Source organism: Ceratosolen solmsi, unplaced genomic scaffold, assembly GCF_000503995.2.
Source record: "Ceratosolen solmsi marchali unplaced genomic scaffold, CerSol_1.0 scaffold35, whole genome shotgun sequence".
Classification (NCBI taxonomy): domain Eukaryota; kingdom Metazoa; phylum Arthropoda; class Insecta; order Hymenoptera; family Agaonidae; genus Ceratosolen; species Ceratosolen solmsi.
The window spans coordinates 6,512,151-6,525,523 of record NW_011948423.1 but is presented as its reverse complement, the minus strand read 5'-3'; positions in this window follow the sequence as shown (position 1 = coordinate 6,525,523).

Genomic DNA, 13,373 nt, shown 5'->3' with positions numbered 1-13,373 from the left:
GATTCTGGTTGCGCCTGTCCCGTATTGCCGGCGTTTCCGATAAACGGAAAACGTGAGACATTTTCTCGAGGACGCGTTAAAAGAGGACACCTGCGTGACTTTCAATCCCTTCTCTTTCCTCTTTCCGTATCCCGTCGATTCGATTCAACGGCCGGGCGTAGCTTTCGTCAGTAGTTGCGACTCGACGGGCTGCCGACATTGCTAACGGAAGCGTCACGTTGAGTTGCTTTCGATACGACAAGAGCAAAGCTTAGTGGATTCGCAAAATTGAATATGCATTTCGTTTATTGAAAGGAGGAAGAATGACAGAAAGGATGACTTGAGCAATGACGTGACCAACATCTGTGCGAGTCGTCGCGTATTGTAGCGCACACGCGTGCGCTTGGATGCGTGCGAGCGTGCGTGCCTGCACGAATGTGTTGGAGTATTAGAAGATTGAAGGGGACAGATATAACTTTAAGAAACGATGCTTCGAGAGAAGGAGGAGACCAAGGAGAAGAGGATATAATGTAACAGACGTGTGGAAAAAGTAGGACAGAATTTGTAATTCATAGGGTGAAGAGTTGAAAATATCGATGCTTAAAATCGAGAAAAGTATATCTTAATGCATTCTCCTATCATAATTGTAATTTTATAAAATTTTTTTTAATAACATTCTTCTTAAATTAAATTTTCTTTCTAATTTAATATCCATGTACATACTACGTACTCTATGATATAATTTATCTTATAATTTATTATAATAATTGATTGATTTAATCAATGTAACAATATAGAGCATCGTGTATCCCGTAATAAAACGATGCATTTTACTGCATTTTTTCACGGAGTGACGTTTCTGAAATTCCGCATCTTCTATAAATTTATATTAAGTGTTTAATAAAATCGCATAGATATAGGACTCGTAACTACCAATACAATCGTATCATCATTGATGCGATAGAAATGCTTTGTTTTTGTTTTAACCAATCCAATAATATTGTTAAAAAAAAAAAACAACAACAACAACAACAAAATCGAAAAAGAAAAGAAAAGGTGGACAATAAAAATGAAGATAATAAAGAGGAGTCCAGTGGCTGGTATGAGCTGGAATATCGAGCAACTCTTAGGCAAAAAATAATCGTCGACCATTCGCAATAGACTACGGCGGATGATATCGAAATAATTTTTCATTTTCCGTTCTGACGCATATCCGCTGCAGCTGTGGTCTCGTGCAAACTCCCGATGTCACGTATCCGCCGCCCTATGCCGAATTCATGAAAAGTGACTCGCTCGCCCGCTCGGCCAAGTTCGTTCAGTAGCGAATCTCATAGGAGGAAGCCGTTCTCGGCTCCTTTGCCGGTTTGTTTATGTACCAACTGTTTCGCGTCGGATCATGCACGTCGATAGATCAAACTTTTTCTTTAATAAACTTCCTTGTCGGATGGTTCTGTGCTACCCTCGCGTAACTACAGCGTCACCTTATGGGTGTCTGCCGCCCTATGAGATGGTGAGGTGATAATATAGAGACGTCGACAGGACGACAAGTGAGGGAGGAGCACGTAGTATAAAATGAATGTAGTTCGAATCTCGCATTTCTCTTTCTCTCTCTCTCTCTCTCTCTCTCTCTCTCTCTCTCCCTCTCTCTCCCTCTCTCTTGTACAACGTAACGTAAGGCTGGATTAAAGATATCGGTTAATCTTATAGCTTACAGTCGGGAAAACTTAAATTCAAGTTATCCTCCACCTTTAACTTTACTTGGATTAACCATCCTTTTTCAAAGGCCAGCGCTTTCAAGAAGATTTCATCATCCACCTTTGGCTGTTTTTCTACTTCCTGTATACAACCTTCGGCCGAAGTCTACTAGATTTTTGACTACTTTTCCTCGCTGCTTCGTTGCCTCTTTCGTTTATATTGTAAGTTGTGCGTCTTCCTTCACACTATTGTTTGAGTTCTTACCGTAATTCAGTGGTACACAATATAGTACTTCCTATCTTTCTTTCTATCTCTTTTTTCGTCTCTATTTCACCACCTATCCACCTCCCATCATTTTTCTCTGCCTCCCTTTCCCTTTTCTCTCACTTTTTTTTTTTTTTTTTTTTTTTTATACTTTTTCTACAATAGAAATTCTATTATCCTCTGTATTCGACTCACTCATATACGATTTCTAGGGTTTCATCGCATAATAATAATATAAAGCCCGCGAAAAGCGAGCTTATATAAAATCCCTCCTGCCACCAGCAAAATAATGCTAACGTTATATTTTAGTTTTATCACTTTCTTTCTTTTCTTACTCCTTTCTTTTTTACACTCTTCCTATACACATTCATATTCTAAAGTCTTGGACTAATTTAATTGCTAATATCAAACTTTGTTTTTTTAAGGTTCCATTGGATTTCAAAATAAATGTTCTAATATATAATTCATATTATGAAATTTTATTATTTATTTATTTAATCATAGGTAAAGCAATTATTATTATTTTTAAATTATAGCGATGAATTATTATATAGAATTTTATAATTGTTTATTTGAATAAGTTCAAGAATTTTACATTATCTGAAGGATTCTTTTTTTATAAATAAAAAATTTGTAATACTTCAAGTATTATTTTCAGGGCTATATGAAATTTAATATATTTTGCACGAAATTCTTAAAATATTTATACAACATCTTATTATGTATAATTAATAGTAAAATATATGATCTATCCGGAACATTTTATTTTAGAAATTTTCTACCTTACATATCTAATTATTTACTGTCTACGTATTAAATGCATTATTACTGATTAAATTTGTAAATACATTATACATAATACAATCAACAAATTATCAGATAAATATTTTGTCCCTACCTTAAAGGCTGCTGCTCCTGTTTTTACAAGTTGCCACTACTCATGTGGATTGTCTTATTACATTTATAGACATTACGTTTGTGTCCAGCTTATCTGACGTTAACTTCTGAGCGCGTCGACTTAGGCTTTTCCATAATGTTCTCCAAGCATAATATTTTGTTTTACTCTCGGAACAATGCTGTTCAGTGGAAAGGGATTATAACACAAAATATTTACGTTTCGACGAAACAACTACTAACGATAAACTGAGATTTGACTGAGATTTACTCTAGTTTTAATGTCAGAATTAACGTAATTAAATAAAAAATTATAATATAGTCAACGCAAATACTTCACAATTATGATAATTCATTAGTTTTATTTTTTCTTACGTTTATTTTCTACTTAATTGCAGATTCAACAATTGTATTCCTTATTTTTTTCCGTATATTATTAAGAACACTGTCTTTCAGGTCGTTCTATGATTTTTTTTATATTAATATATTTTTATATAATATATAGAATATAACAAAAATATTTATTAATATTTAATTAACATAAAGTACCCAATAATTTTCTATATTAATTTGGATAGATATGAATGATTAATATATTAGTATTCTATTGTATAAAAAAAAAAAAAAAAAAATGGGCTAATTTCTATGGTAAGTGCAAAATGATTGTAATTCCTACTACAATGTGACGTAAATAAAATTAATTATTTAATTATTAAATTTTAAAAAACTATCGAATAAATCTATTAATAAATGATAATAGATCTTTACTATGAATATTACCATTTATAGTAGATATAATTTATTTCTATAACTACAATTAAAATATGAACATTGATTTTCGATTACTCGCTTTTTTAAAATAATTTATATTTATTCTCTTAAATTTACATTTGTATTTGTTATTGTAATATTGTCACAATTTATAAGTCGATTTATTGAAGTGCAAATAATAGTAATTATTTACAACAACACTAATACAACCTATTTGAAGTTGTAAACATTGAAAAATACGTATCTGCTTATACATAATTTGTATATAATAAGTACGTTTATATTTATTATAAAAATATTAGAAACGGTTTCATGTGTCAATATTTATGAATATTTTAGAATATAATTTAAAATGTTTCAGTGAAATTTTAGTGCATTAAAAATGTTTAAAATGATTAATCGGTAAAAAAAAGTTAAGCTTTCGGCCGTGAAATTTATTACGAATTTCATAACCTATTAATATTATAAATTAATTTGTAAAATAATATCTTCAGTAATCTAGCTAATCATTAAAATATATTTTTGATATTAATAAATTATATTTAATTAAAAATCAAGCGAATATAACTGAAAGGAATTACCTATTGGATAAAGAATACAAAATATCTTTCAATATATTTAATGTATTGAATAACGATCCTATTAAAAAAAATAAAGTGCTGCAATAATTGGTGTATTTACAAGCTAAAGCAATAGAATCAAATAATTTTTTTTTTAAAGAATGTAATACATATATAATAAATATCAATCTAGACACTATTTCTTATCATAATTGATAATTACATACAAATATCATGGAAATCAAATGAATGATAATACAATATTATAACGTAGATAGTAAAACATTATAAGAATTGAAATTAGTAGAAAAACTAAAATTTACAAAATCTATGTAAATTTTCCTTAACAATCCAATAAATGTACTGTACATGCCCATTTAGTCTAGTTTCTTGCTTATACTGTCTGTATTTTTGCTTGAGTAATAATATTTTACTCAGCTATTTTATCCATCTTTTTCTACCATACATTCCGTATACTTTACCTATACTGCTACCTTCGGGACACGTGATAAAACAATGGCATCCTTGAATTGCTAGAAATATTAGCTTTATCGGAAGTAATTTCATAGTGTGCAAGGGATGTCTAATTCAAAGTTGTCCGCAATATCATTTGCGCAGCAAATAGCGGGAAAGTTTGTTACGAGACGTCAGTAGTTTCGATCGCTACTAAATTCTTCTTTTCTTTTCTTCTAATTACACCCTTCTTCTGTAAATACGTATATGTATATATATATATACATATATATATATATATATATATATATATATATACGGGCAAAATAAGCTAATCGTGCGAGCACGCCAAGAAGAGATGAAGAGATGAAAACAAGCCGCAGAATGCTAATACACGACGAGTTTCGAGTACCTTGCACACTAATCTCACACTGAGAATCGGTGAACTAGAAAGAGACTTGGAAGTAAAAAGAGTAAACAAACAGAGAGAGATAGAGAGAGAGAGAGAGAGAGAGAGAGAGAGAAAGCCAGTTAAATAGGGACCTACTAGAAGATGAGATGACTTCCATATACTTGCCTTTATTTGCTAAAATTTTAATTTAAGCGCAGTTAGTTTGTCGGAGATGACTAAGAAGATGCCATGACTTTAAAGAAGAGACGAGTTAAAAAAAAACGACCATAAGGTACGACTCCGGCATTACTTTTTTTTATTTAATGCCTTCACTACTACCCGTAGATTTGTGCGTTTATACGTAGAAATTTTTAAAATCCTTTGCCACTCTTTACACCGTTCTCTGTCGGTCTTCGTTCTCATATATTTTCTCTTTTACTCCGTGGGCTCAATCTCAAAGCTCACGCCCTCACTGGTCCTATTTTCTTCATTTCGTGAAAATTCAAGGGCTTTTAATTCCCGGATATCAATTTCACTCTGACCCTTGCCTGCTTGTTCTTTCCACTTCTTTCTACATTTCACTGGCTTCATTTCTCCCCTTTATGATATATACATCCTTTTTAATCGTATATTTTTTGGGTTTTTTAAAACCAACTTTAATCATCGGTCTCCTTCAATCAGAAATTTTCTTGTCATTTTTATATGAGAGATTTAAGTTTCTTATAAAGGCTTTCCATTTTTTTCATGTAATATTGAAAAGTATAACCATCTACATCATTTTCACAGGTAAACTAATTACGAACCAAATAATATTCTCTTTTTTTTATTCCATGGTACTTCATTCTTATTATTTAAGATGCTCGCATGAACAAATAATTTAATATTAATTATTTTTAAACGAAAGGTAGATTAGAATTAAACGCTAGTCCTATATTACAGAGTAAAGAAATACATTTTTTTAACCTCTACATTTCTCTATTATAAATTTATCGAACACCTTACAATTAATACCTTGACAGAGTAGCAGAATAAATACAAAATAAATAATTTTCTAAGTCCGCGCATTGTTCAATATTTCAATTAACAAAGATGAATCTAATTTTAAAGCTGCAACTTGCAGATTATTTGTTCATCGGACTCAAAAATCGAAAACCAATAATAAGAAAGGAGAATCGGTGAACGAAAGGGACAAACAAAAAGAATAGAATAGATAAGGAGGGTACAGATACTTTCGCAACGATCTACCAAGTGCTTTCCCGTCGTTGCGCTCTAATTGCACGCGCTCTTTTACTTGCAAAATGCTCGTTTAATTAAATCGCTCTATTAAGTCATCGAACAGATCCGCTTGGTCGGTCGAACTGTCTTCTTTTTCTATTTCATTTTTCCAATATTTTCTAAAAAAGATAATTTCATGATTTTCTTCGTTTACATCCTTTTCTTTTACCTTATATCATACTTACTTAGTTTTTCATATAATTTACCGAATATTGTGGAAAATTGTTTGGATAATTGAAAATTCGAGCAATCATTAATTCCTTATATTATTACTATTATTATTGTGATCATTATCATTATTAGATAAAAATTAAATAAATTCAAAATGTATATATAGTGTATTTCAATTAATGACCCCTATAATTATCGTATATCAAATAAGCATTTTATTGATTAATGTTTACAACATTACTTTTTCCTTCGTTCATATAATATTATATACAACATAAGATCATTACACATAACACTATGTTGTTGAACAATTCATATAAATTAAAATAGAAAAGGAACAAATACGAATATTTACTAAAGTCCTTTAAAAATATATTATCTTATATTTCCATTAAAACTTGTTTAAACTCACTTGAAACAACTTGTAACAAAATTTAGGATAAAAAAGAATGTTCAATAATTTTGAAAAGTCTTATTTCTTATTAATAAAAATGAAAGTATATATATATATATATATATATATATATATAATACTTTATGTCAAGATCATTTGTTACGATCATTAATAACCCTTAATTTCAATACTTATATAACTTTTATAAATCAAACTCTCATTTTATTATCGAATCATAGTGGGGATATTTTTCTAAGCAACAGCCATACTAATTTATAGATTTTATTGAAAAAAGAGTTTTCACAATTCTAATAATCTATGTATATCACTGAAAAATCTTTTAATTGTATTTCTATTTTTAATCCAATTAAAGAGCATGATATCTTAGAAAATTCATTCAAATACAAAGCTATTCTCATTAAAAATATGACAGTATATCCGAAAAGTGCCAACAATTATTTATCAATGACAAATAATCGTTCCTCCAACTATCGACTCTGATTTATTTTTCTCCTTCGAAGACTCTTAACACGATCTCATCGCCTTTTCATACAGATACGCTTGATAAGGCGTCTAGTTTTCTGCGATCTGCGTTAATTCCCGTCAGTTAAACACGTACGCGCGTGCTCCATAAAAGGAATGAAAAAAAAGTGGGGGATAAAGAAACAGAGAAAGAGAACGAGTCGAGTTGACCGAAAGTTTTGGGAAAGAAAAAGATGAGCTGCTCGTAGAATCCAGAAAATCCAGATAGCTCGTGTCAGTGAGCCTTAACCGATCGAAAAGTTGATGAACTATGATCGTCCATACACCAACGATGTGATAGATTAAAGTCTTTTCCTTTGAGCTTCATTCTTACAGTGTGATTTCTCTAGTCACAACTCGGTTTAAAAGTCACCATTGTCAACCCACCTTGTCTCATAAGCTATACAGAAATGTACGAAGCCTCATCTTACGTGCGAGCAAAATTTTATATCACCGGATAATCTTATTTTTTAGTCCTTCTTTTATACCGAAATATGTTATTCTGTAATGCATAAGTTCGTTGTATTCTCCCTTCACTGTTTGTTCGTCTCTTGAAGGATTTACGAGAAACTTCACCAAGATCACGATGAATTACTGCTGTATGTTTTTCTAAATTATAACAAGTGTTTGCACTGTATTAAATTTTATTGTTGGAATAAAAAATTTGGTCTTTTACAAATTTACGATTTACACTATTTATTGGCATATACTTTTATGTACTATAAAATTATTATTTACATAATGTATTCATTTAGAATTTTAATGCTCAATAAAGTATTTGTAGAGGGAGCAAAATATGCTCTTAATTCATATATTCATAATTTTATTTATATCGCTCAAGTATTATATTTATAATTGAAATTATAATTTTTTAAATATATTCTTACATTTTAATATTCTATTCTGATATTTAAATTCACGTATCATCCAAAAGATTTTATTAAATGTTCTTAAATTCTTATTCTACTATCTTAGATCCTTACTTATAGAGATTATAAAATTTTACTTTCATCGCCATTTTTATGCCATCCTTTTATTTATTTTTAAATGTATAAAATGTTTTTAATTATAATTTCTTTCTTGTACTCGTACTAAATTCATATTATATTTATAAATATTCAATAATAAATGTATTGTCTTATTTTATATTATATGATTATAAAAATCAACATTTAGTGAATAAAATTAGATATGTTAAAATCATCTTCGTCGAGTTTAGTACAGTTTTAAGTGCTGAATAAATTATTTGCTTTGAAATAATTTGATTTAATTTCGGGAATATTCCGTTAAAATAAAAGTAGGCTACAATTATATGTTATATCATTTATTAAAATAGATGACAACATTTATATATTAATTCATAATATTTTTAAATATTTAGTATCTTTTATATAATTATTATTCAATTGACAATTATTCATTTCGTTTAAATAGGAACCATGGATTTGACAGCTTAAATAGACTTATAAATATTTTTTCTCTTTGATAATTTTTGATTATTATTAAAATTTTATTCCTTAACGTGTACGAATTAAATGAATAAAAACTACATTAGTAGTTTTAATGTTGTTGACAAATTTGCTTAGCTTTCATTCAGGAAATATTAGTGATTATATTATGGAAATTGTATTTATTATCGACTGCATATATCAATAATATGTGAGTCATGCAATTACCTCTGATTCCTGTTGACAGCTTCAACATAAATCCTTAAAATTATTTCTTCGCGTTTGTACTAAATGAGCTATATTTAGAAAGAAGTTAACGGTTTCATCTCGTACTAAATTTGGTTTGGATAAGAAATCTCTCCGTAGTCGTATTTATATTTACTTTATATTTTACACATAAAGTTCACTTCTCATTATGTACATCAATCAACTCATTCCTTTTTAATTGTTCCTTAAATACATCTCTAGATTACTTTCATAATAAATGGTTTTTAAAATTTTTTATTAAATTTTACATAAATAAATTGCATTTTTTTTAGTGGCAATTTTTCATTATAACAAATAAAATTAATAATTTGCTATTTAAATTATGAATGATATAAGCATACATTTTTTTATATTATAAAATTATTCGTCCCTATAGATAATATCAAATTTTTTTAAGGATGGTGCTTCTATTATATATAGTATTCTGTAGTTTATATTTAGTAATATTTAAGTAATATTTAATATTCAAGTAGTATTTAGGCTTTTGAATAATATGGTTTTATGAATTTTTAAGTATAGGTATTTAAATTTTATAATAGTCTAAAATTAAGATTACTTTTATCTTATATTTTATTTATCAATATTTTCATTGAAAATTACACTACGTATATCAATAATATTTTCTGAAAACTAAATAACAAATGAAAAGAGATAATTAGTTTTCTTAAATTTATAAATGTATAAATTTATAATAAACAGTTACTTATTAATAACAATAAAGTCATGAATTATTATTATAGTATTATCGTAAATATAAAATGTATATCGTGAAAAGTTTACTAAGGTTTTCTTTACCGTGAAAAATTTAACACTCTTTGAATTTGGAGATGCTTTGTTATGGTATTTCAAAGTAATTATACATATTTCTCTTTACCAAGATTGCAATTTATAAGAACATTGAGTATTTAATAATTACTCTACATCTGTTTATTCACCAACCATTTATTAATTCAACTAAGTATGATAATGCAATATTAGTGATACTTATTTTTCTTCAAGATTTTAATTATATTTTCTTTAATGAAAGGCATTAATCTATTTTTATAAATTTTTTATTATTTAAATTGTATAGAATTAAGGAAAGCCATTGCCACTAATATTAATGTAAACTCAGTTTATTATTTATTTCAAATAACAGGTTTATTTAACAGTATATTCGATCTTAGTTTTAAATATATTAAAAATAATAACTATTAAATATCCTTCATAATAAAAGGATCATTGAGTTTAATAACTTGTCCGAGTGATATTTTATCTCCAATGTTCTTTTTTACAAAAGTTGCTTTTTTACACAAATGTAAAAAATACATTAATACTTTTTAGCTTGTACGTTTGGCTAAAAGTCTCCTTGTATCATATTGTGTATTGTTCCTTTATAGGTCCACCTAGTAGACTCAATAATAAAATATTGTAGACAGGTTCTGCCATAAATGTTTACAGAAAGGTACTAACTAGTTTATAAATAAATATATATATATATATATATATATATATATATATATATATATATAATTGCCGAGTTTGTGTTCTCAAGGGAACAGAGGAACGCTAAACGCTTGGTAGCTTTTGTTAGTATTTTTCATTTATTGAATTAAAGTACAGTAAGCTATATATAAGAATCGGAAATTTAATTTTTATAATAAATAAATTTTTTAGCACGATACAATCATAAAAAAATTAAACATAAATTTATATTTTCAATTTGCTCAACATTTAGACGAAAGAGTTAAGAACATCAAATTGTTAATAAAATTTTGATTTGTATTCATTTCTATCAAAATAGTTTTATTTGATGTAGATATTTATTGAGGCAAATAAAAATATAATACTTTTGGTCATTGCTCTAATCTTTATATAATATAATTTTAAACCAGTTATACCACTATACACTACTCTTATCGTCACAGTGTATGAAGCATACCCGTACATAAAAGTTGAAATTGAATTTCTCAAAATAATTTTATTTTGCTCACTTATTTGTAAAGGATAAATTCCCTTTGATTACGTAACATAATAACTAAAAACGTTATCCTAAACTAAAATGATTCCTAATGAAAATAGTAAAGGGACGAATTGAGAATTTTTCCTTTTTTATTATAATAGTCACATTATTCTTTGTTCTACTTTCTCGGTTGTTCAGTTCGGTCGATGATAATTTATTTAAGAGCTTCGAAGTTACAGTGTGCCGGCATCAAAGCTTGACACAAGGATCTTTAAACTCGTATCCTTGTGATGGTGAACCACGGAACAAAGAAGATTCTGGTTCGTGGCGACGTCGACGATGACATCAGAGAGAAAGAGAGTTCGCGAAGAGATAAGAAGGTAGAAAGCGAGATGAAGAGGAAAACTGCTCACTGTCGTGCATCCTACGTACCTCTTGACAAAGGTATTTTCTCCCTTTTCCCTGTGTTATAAGTACCAGAAAAGAATTCCCCAAATAATAAATGCCGAGATAAAGGTCTTTTCAGTATTATTTGCTTGTCTACAGTGTTGGCTGCGGATCTTTATATATTTTCTACTAAAATAAGGAAAACAGTATACAAATCTTTAAAAACTTAAGGCATGGATGTATCTACTTAAGTAATGATTTAGAATTTTATAAGCACTGTGGTAACAATACTCTTTTCTTCACTTCAATTCATAGATTAAAATATAAATCAATGTAATGATTAAAAATGTGAAGATATTGTTATTGTGAAATTTTAAATATATGTAGATGAATAATGTAAAAAAACATTGTTAATACATTATTTTATAATTTTCAAACAACGCTGATATTAAAATTCTACTGTCTTCGATGTAGGTATTTTATTGAATTTTTAAACAATTGACAGGCATAATTATTTTTTTCACGAGTATTTATCAATTATTACCTTTGGAAACAAAATTATTACTACCGAGATTATTCTCTTTCACATTTATGTGTAAAATATCAATTATGTCTTTATATGCACGATTAGTCATATATATATATATATATAATGAAATTATTTTTTGTTTTTCATTAAAAATAAATTATTCTTAAGTCGATCACTTAATTTAAAATCAGTTAGCTAACGCAATGAAACTCAATGCTTATTTAACTGAATAAATGTCATGTGTATTTGTTACGGTTACAAAGCTTTGAATTAAATTATTAAATTATATCATAAAATAATATTTTTAAAAAATTTTACAATAGTATTGTTTAATATTTTGTTGTTATTCTTATTTTTAATACGAATTTATTAATTTTAATTGATTATTTATATAAAAATATGCGGAATTTATGTATTTTAAAAAAGTTTTATACTTATTATGTATTGACATGAATCTTAAGGAAATGTTCTGGAATCTCATAAAAAGAAATTTCTGCATTATACAATAATAATTTTTTCAAATGATAAATTCATATTTTGTAACAATTTTGTTTATAACTTTCATACGCATTTTTTTTTATCATATACAGTATTTAATTTACATTATAAACTAGTATGATTTGATATTTAAATTATTCTATAAACATTATATCCATTTATAAATATCGAAGTGATAATAAAACTGGTCAAAAGCTTCGATTACGTAAATGAAATGTTCTTGATAGTTAGTAAAACTATAATAATAGATTTATTGCCTTCTGAATATTACATGTTAAATATTCTGTGAATAGGTTGTTGTATGAATATCAGCAAATAAATGTGGAATTATAATTATTTAGCATGCTCCAATATAATATATTTCGTTCATAATAATATATATCGTTAAAAACAAAGTGATTTTTCAATATTTTTTTTTTAACGTCAATATATGTTATTTAAATTTGTAATAAAAAGTAGTCAAAACTTTATCAACACAGTCCGTCTAAAATCTATGGAAAGTTTAATAGCTGAACGATTTAAAACGTTTTCCCGTAATTCTTCAATCATTCTTCTTGAAGAAAGAAAAACAAACTAATAATAACGATGCATTCAAGTTTGTGTGAAGCATAAGTGAGAAATGGTCGTCTGATCATAGAATCGCACTTAACGGCTGAAGGCTTCTTATTCATCCTATAACAAAGCGTTCTCGGTGAGCTGCAAATCGCCAGCTTCATCCATTCATCGAGAGAGGCGTTTGCATATCAACTCACGGAGCAACTCGCAAAACTTCGTTATGGTGAACAATCGTCGTAAAATCTGCGGCGCCGCGTTACCATCTCAGGCTTAGCTTAGCGAAGTTTAATTGTCAAAGAAAATACTTGACTAAGGATTCTCTACCATTACCTTCCGCGAAATTGCGGTGATATGCGAATGGAGGTTGAGGAAAGCTAG